The 7170-nt window shown below is 39.4% G+C and overlaps 1 non-coding gene across 1 annotated transcript; it reads left to right on the top strand.

Moving 5' to 3' along the window:
• Positions 1–5051: 5051 nt before the first annotated feature.
• Positions 5052–5158, top strand: LOC130836032 (U6 spliceosomal RNA). The gene has a single exon (XR_009049096.1). It is a non-coding gene; the product is annotated as a U6 spliceosomal RNA (small nuclear RNA).
• Positions 5159–7170: the final 2012 nt, after the last annotated feature.

Below are 7170 nucleotides of genomic sequence, written 5' to 3'. Positions count from 1 at the left end.
CGAAGAAGTGTGTATGAATGGATAGAGAAGTTCAAGGAAGGTCACACAAATGTTAGCCATCAAGAAGGAGGTGGACGCCTGTCCACACCTTCAGATTAAACGCAGAGGACTGCTATCTAAGGGCGTTGTGATGTTGCATGACAATGCACGTCCACACACTTATGCCCGCACTGTTGACACTCTGCAAAAACTTCATTTTGAGGTGTTAAAGCATCCTCCCTATAGTCCTAATCTTGCTGCATCAGACTTTCACCTGTTTGGTCCCCTGAAAACAGCCATATGAGGACGAAGATTCACTTCTGATGAAGTGAAGACAGCCATGCATTCATGGCTCACAGCTCAGCCTAAGACATTTTTTAATCAGGGAATACAAAAGCTTGTTGACAGATGGACAAAATGTATTGAAAAGCAAGGAGATTATGTCAATAAGTGATGTATTTGTCTTTTCTAAAAGTTAATTAAAATAAATTCTACAGCCAGGGTGCAGATAATCTTTGCCTCACGCTTGTGTGTGTGTGTGTGTGTGTGTACAGGATTTATTTTGAGTCCTTGGCTCATGCAATCATAGAGGCTGAGAAGTCCCAAGACATGCCTGCTATCTGTAAGCTGGAGGTTCAAGAAAGCCAGTGATGACCTGAGAACCAGGGGAGCCAATGATGTCAGTCCTAGTCTGAATCTGAAGACCTGAGACAGAGAAGCATCAGTGTCTAAAGGCAGAGGAGGATGAACCTCCCAGCTATAGCAGAGAGCAAATTTACCCTTCCTCTGCATTTTGGTTCTACTCAGACACTCAATGAATTGGGTGATGCCCACCTGCACTGGGGAGGGCCATCTTCTTTACTCGGTCTACTGATTCAAATGCTAATCTCTTCCTGAAACACCAACATAGACACACCCAGAAGTAATGTTTTACCAGCTAGCTGGGTTTATCCCTTAGCCAAGTCAAGTTGACACATAAAATTAACCATCACAGCCAGGATTCTCAAAGTTCTTCATATATTTAAGCCCACCCTCTGGACTTAATGAGAAGACCCATGTTTACACTGAGAACTTCATGAAGGTGCAACACAAAGGGTGGTAAAATAGAAACAAGACCAAGGGATTCTGTGTCCTCATATTTTTATGGAGAACATCTGAAGACAGTACAATATACGATGACACGTAAGTGAGGCATTTTGGAAGTTCTTCATAAGGAAAGGGCAATGGCTTAACTTTGAGCACCGCTGTCAGAGTGCAGTAAAGAGTGCTTCTCTGAGACAAGCCCAGATATTGATACTTAACAAAACAAGGCTCCCAAGTCTGTCTAGTTGGTAATAAATGAAGTAGAAACACGACAACCTACGAATTTACTTTCCGGCAGCAAGTGCTGCAGCTTGGTGTTGTATTTGACATTGGAGGTCCAAACCTCAGCAGGAATTTCTAGGGTGCAGGAATTTGGAAATATGAGCAGAGGGGGGAGGGAAAAGCAGCATGTGAAATTTCTTGGCTAAAAACAGGAACATTTTGTGGTGTGGGAATTGAATCTTTTCTCACTGTTATAGTAGTTCTCAGGGGCTTGCCTGAGTTAAAAGTAAAGTGAATTTCTCACCCTGGAGAACAATAGGTCCTCTATAATTTCTGGCTTTAGCTTGGGACGACTTATACCTTATTACCAATGTTCCTCTCTGCCTTATAATAAGTTCAAGTGGCAGAAATAGGATGCCAGCTCCCCTACGGAGGAGGATTGGGGGATGAAGGACAGGGATCAAAGGGTGGGAGAGGCCTTTTCCCTCCCCATGGACCAGTGTTGTCTTTTAATTTCCATCAGTGTTATGACTTTGGAGGAGGGTACAGAATCAAGAAAAAAGAATGGGGAAACTGGCACTTGCAAAATGAATTCCAGGCCTATTAAACCATCAAAGCCAAAATATTCCCCCCAGGAATGAACTTCAGCTGACAGTTTAAGAGAAGACATACCAAGGAATATTTTATTTCATATTCACAAAACCTAAGCTTCCCATCTCCGTAGTATTCTATGTTTTTATGAATTTTAACAACTTGTCTTCAAATAAAAAGAGTAAAAATATAAGCATGTGGCTAAACTGTATATATATATATATATGTATATATATATATATATGTATATACACAATTATTAATCATTCAATATCACTCTAGTCTTATCCAAAATGGACAGGATAAAAGTCTAAGTTGTCATGCAAATTAAAATAGAGAAAAAATGCTTTTACCAGATTGCTCTTTGCAGAGATCTTTTTTATTGTTACAAAAATGTTTCCAACCACTGGAACACAAAAGGTACACAGATACATAAAAGCATGAAAGGGGCTGTGAACCTGCAGTTAAGAGGAAATCTGCTTGTAGAAAGGCACACACCGTCCTTTTAAGTGTATAGCTCTGCGTGAATCTCTTTCATACAGAAAGAGCACAGCGATGCAGTTAAGAATCAAGCCTAATTTTAATCAACTTTTTAATGCATAGTAAAGTTATTAGGTAATGCAGCTTTGAGCTCTTGGTAACTTTATGAATGCTTTCCTGGCGTTTTTACATTAGAAAAGCCAGTTCTATCAAACATTTGAACTTTGGTAGGAGATTTTGCTACTTGAAGCCTGCTGATACTTTCAGAGAATTGGGGGAATAAATATCCCTTCTCTGTCAATATCGCCTGGAGAACAGGAGCTGAAGGGTTTAAATGGACCCTCTCCAAGTATCCATTGCAGCTGGCAGTGGGAGGTGCCCATATAGGCCCCTTATTCTGAGGCTTGCAGAAATCATAAAAGCTAAGTTATCAGGAATACTCGGAGTATAATACATTTGGTGTTCTTGTCCCTAGATAGACACACAGGGGTCAGACCGTGTGTACTGATGTTTCATGCAGGAAATATGGTGACCGTATGTTCAGATTTCTTTGTTTCACTAGTTCTATTTCCTCCCCCCACTTTCTTTAGCACGTCATGTTTTCTTTGCATTGACAAATTGCCAACTCAATTTATAAAACAGACTAAGTGTAAAGTAACCATAGTGAGGAAACCAAAACAAAGAAAACTAGAGCAAAGAAATAATTATATCAAAATTCTCCCATCAGGAACTTCCCTGATGGTCCTGTGGTTAAGACGTCCCCTTCCAATGCAGGGGGTGTGGGTTCACTCCCTGGTCAGGGAGCTAAGATCCCACATGCCTTGCAGCCAAAATATCAAAACATAAAACAGAAGCAGTATTGTAACAAATTCAATAAAGATTTTTAAAATACCTTAAAAATAATACTTCCCATCACTTTGGACCTTCACGATGTGAGCCCCTAGAACACTCAAGGGGAATGAGAACGACTCAGAGGTGACCAGACTACGACAATGTTCTATCTTTTATATCTGTTTGGTGAGGGTGGGAGGAGACTTGTTCAATTTACAAACAAGCCAGCCTCCTGAGAGTAGAGCAAAGGAACTGATAGATTATTGAGCGTCTTTAGAGAACACATTTTCTTACTCGGGCTTTATCAAAATAAAAAGAATATGTCCTAGCAATCCCACTGCTGGGCATATCGCCAAAGAACACCATAATTCAAAAAGACACATGCGCTCCAATGTTCATTGCAGCACTATTTACAATAGCCAGGACATGGAAGCAACCTAAATGTCCATCAACACATGAATGGATAAAAAAGATATGGTGCATATATACAATAGAATATTACTCACCTATAAAAAGGAATGAAACTGGGACATTTGTAGAGACATGGATGGACCTAGAGACTGTCATACAGAGTGAAGTGAGTCAGAAAGAGAAAAACAAATATCGTATATTAACACATATATGTGGAATATAGAAAAATAGTACAAATCAACCGGTTTGCAAGGCAGAAATAGAGACACAGTTGTAGAGAACAAACATATGGACATCAAGTGGGGGAAGCGGGGATGGTTGGGGGGGGGAATGAATTGGGAGATTGGGATTGCCATATATAATTACTAATAAGAAAAAAACATACCAAATTGTACACTCTAAATATATGCAATGTATTGTCTGTTAACTGTATCTCAATAAAAGTTCTTAAAAAAAAAAAAAGAATATGTCTTAAATTAGAAAACCCCAGGAAACTCCCAAATCTGCCCTAGTATCTAAGTGTCTAAACAGAATCTCACAAAGCTAGTAAACAAGGATCTTTGCTTGGAGGGTCCTTCCCCCTCCTTCAACTTCTCAGACACAACTCCCCCCCAGAATGCCCTTCCGTTAGGTCTGACATCAGCTAGAAGCCCCCACAAAAGCCAGGTCATTGCCCTAATGGAGGATTATAGATTCTCTGTTCAAGATAAAGTACTTGCCTATTTTGACTCATTAAAACATCATTTATTTGCCTAAATCTCACCCCATTAACCTGAGGAAAGGCTTGATTTTACAGTAAAAGGTGCTTTCCATCTCCTAAAGAATTGTCTCCTCACCTCTAGCTTACCAACGATATCAACCTACCTAAGAATGTGTGCTTGAAAGAAGATGGATGGAGGGAATATATGGAATAGAATTCACAGAAATAACCTTTGGCAGGTACGCTTAGAATTGGGCAGGAAAGGTGGATGCTACTCACTAGGAATTCATCAATTCTCAGAGCAAAGGGATGGAGGAGAAACCACACTCCCTGCTTCCAGGCTACTTTCCATCCTTACTCTCTCTCCAGGATCACAAGGTGATTTAATGACTGGATTGGCTTCCCAAGGGGCTTCTTGCTTGGGGTAGTATCCTGAGTAGGGGACATAAGCACTGGAAAGGGATGTTCCCCTCTCTCAGGCTTAATTTCTACTTCTAGTTCCCATGACTGGCTGATGGTGTTTTGGTTGGTGTCAGTCCATCTCTGAGAGTCTCTTGGTCTCTAGAAGTACTGGTAATGCCAAGGTCCTGGATCTGCAGGAATGAAGATCAGATCTGACCTCAATATCTTCACCTGGGGTACTCTAAAGAAGAGAAACCTATTGATGAAAAGCCAGTCAAACAATGACACACTTTGGCATCACAGAACACGTCTGTTTGAAGGTCTATAAACTATACTTGATCAATCTCTTCTAGTGCTCGCTTCGGCAGCACATATACTAAAATTGGAACGATACAGAGAAGATTAGCATGGCCGCTGCTCAAGGATGACATGCAAATTCGTAAAGCGTTCCATATTTTTGTATAACAAAGGGAGTTCAACTCGAGGATGGATGATGCCTTAGAGGACTGGGACGGGGAGGGTGGGGGGGAGTCGAGGGAGGGAGGGAATACGGGGATGTGTGTGTAAATACAGATGATTGAACTTGGTGTACCTCAAAGACTGGTACAAGAGTGTAATGAAATTATATTCCAATTAAAAAATAAAATTAATTAATTAATTAAAAAAAAATCAACCTCTTCCAATCATTTCTTTCCCAGGTTCATCACTTCTTCTTTTGACCCTCTATGCTACTCATCATTCCCCTAACATGCCAACAACATTCATATTGCTATGCTTTCCTAAAACTGTTCTTTCTATCTAAAATTCTTTATGACTAACTATACCCAAAAAGTCAGGCAAAGAGAGCTTTCGAGGATAATTCTCATGGTGCCTAATATAGATGGATGGAAGGAAAGAGGTGCCGTTAAGTGAACTGAGATGCAGACACTGGGTGAAGGGAGGGAAGGGGATAGTGGAGATGAATTCTTTTGTCTTTAGTAACCTATGAAACATTCCGGAAGACAGAGATGTAGCATATATTTCTGGCAGAGATGGGGGATGGCAATAATACATGAGAATCATCGAAACAAAGTGTTGATAGATGGAGAGATTTCCAGAGGAATGGTAGTAGAGTGGGCATATAAACAAGAAGAACAGGGACAGTGCCTTGGTAAATGTATGAATACAGAGCACACAGAAAAAGTGAACAGCATAATAAAATCCACAAAAAGGGAGAAAGGAGATAACTAAGAGAACCAGAAGACTTCATGGTCACAGAATCCAAGGGAGGATTGAAAGAGATTACCAGTGTCGAGTAACATCAAAACTCCAAGCAACAGGAGAACTAAAAAAAAAGTCATTCGATACAGTAATTAAGAGAGTACTAAACCTTGAATGGAAGGCAGCCTGGTTAACTCTGGAGTGGGAATGCCTGGGTTTGCATCCTAGCAACCTTTTGGTTGCTCTGTGATGTTGGGTGGGTTACTTATTCTGTCTCTGCCTCAGCGTCTAGATCTATTAAATGGAGATAATGATAGCACCTTCTTCAGAGAGTGGACATGAGAATCACATGAGTTAACATGTTTAAAGTGCTAAGACCGCTGCCTGATGCAGGTTTTATGTGAATGTTTGTTGCTACAATTTATTATTATAAGATTCTAAGGAATCAGAGAACAGTACATATATTGCACAATAAAATAATCTTTGAAGAAGCATGGCAATAAATTGAAGAGGCAAAACAGGGCACCATCTTAAGTAATAGGAAGATGAGTACAGGTACTTTTCCTTTTGATTCCCCCCTACAACAATACTAAGAGTTGGAGCTAAGAATACAAACTTCACGGAGAGTTACAGCATAAATACCAGTAACACAGAGACCAAAGTCAAATACTGGAAAACTCCACCAAAGTCCTTATGGGCACTCCTACTCTGACTGTTTTTTTGTTTGTTTGTTTGTTTGTTTGTTTTTTTCTCTGACTATTTTTTAAACCGTAGAGTCAACATTTACCTGTCTGATTTGCTTAAGGTCTATTTTTTATTTTCGCCAACTCTGCAATCGTATAACTTGGTGAATTAAGTAGCTATGAAGTTTAATACTTAGCTTCATTGTCTCTAACATGGTTTCAAGAAGTAAATGCTGCATTAAAATAAATTTGTTAATAAATTAATCTACTTTTTTCAAAGAAACAGAATAACTAAGCTACACTTGTCATTCCTTTAAGTAAGAACAAATTATGCTTCCCCAAATAATTTTGCCTTAACTCTGGCCATCAATCATCTCATGATTAAGTAAAGAAAATGGTTCTTCTAATTGTATAAATCCTTACATCTATGAGCAAAAAGCAGGAAATAAAGTAAGAATTTATTATAAGGACTGTAAAGTGCTTTTGTAAATTAAAAAATGACTATTATTTTTTAGTTTTCCTAGCATTTGACAGCATTTTGCTGACACAGGGTTTCGTTGTAGTCTTATTCCTTATACTTACAAAGGC

This window comes from Hippopotamus amphibius, chromosome 14, assembly GCF_030028045.1.
Source record: "Hippopotamus amphibius kiboko isolate mHipAmp2 chromosome 14, mHipAmp2.hap2, whole genome shotgun sequence".
In the NCBI taxonomy this organism is placed as follows: domain Eukaryota; kingdom Metazoa; phylum Chordata; class Mammalia; order Artiodactyla; family Hippopotamidae; genus Hippopotamus; species Hippopotamus amphibius.
This window is presented reverse-complemented; position numbering and strand designations above follow the sequence as displayed.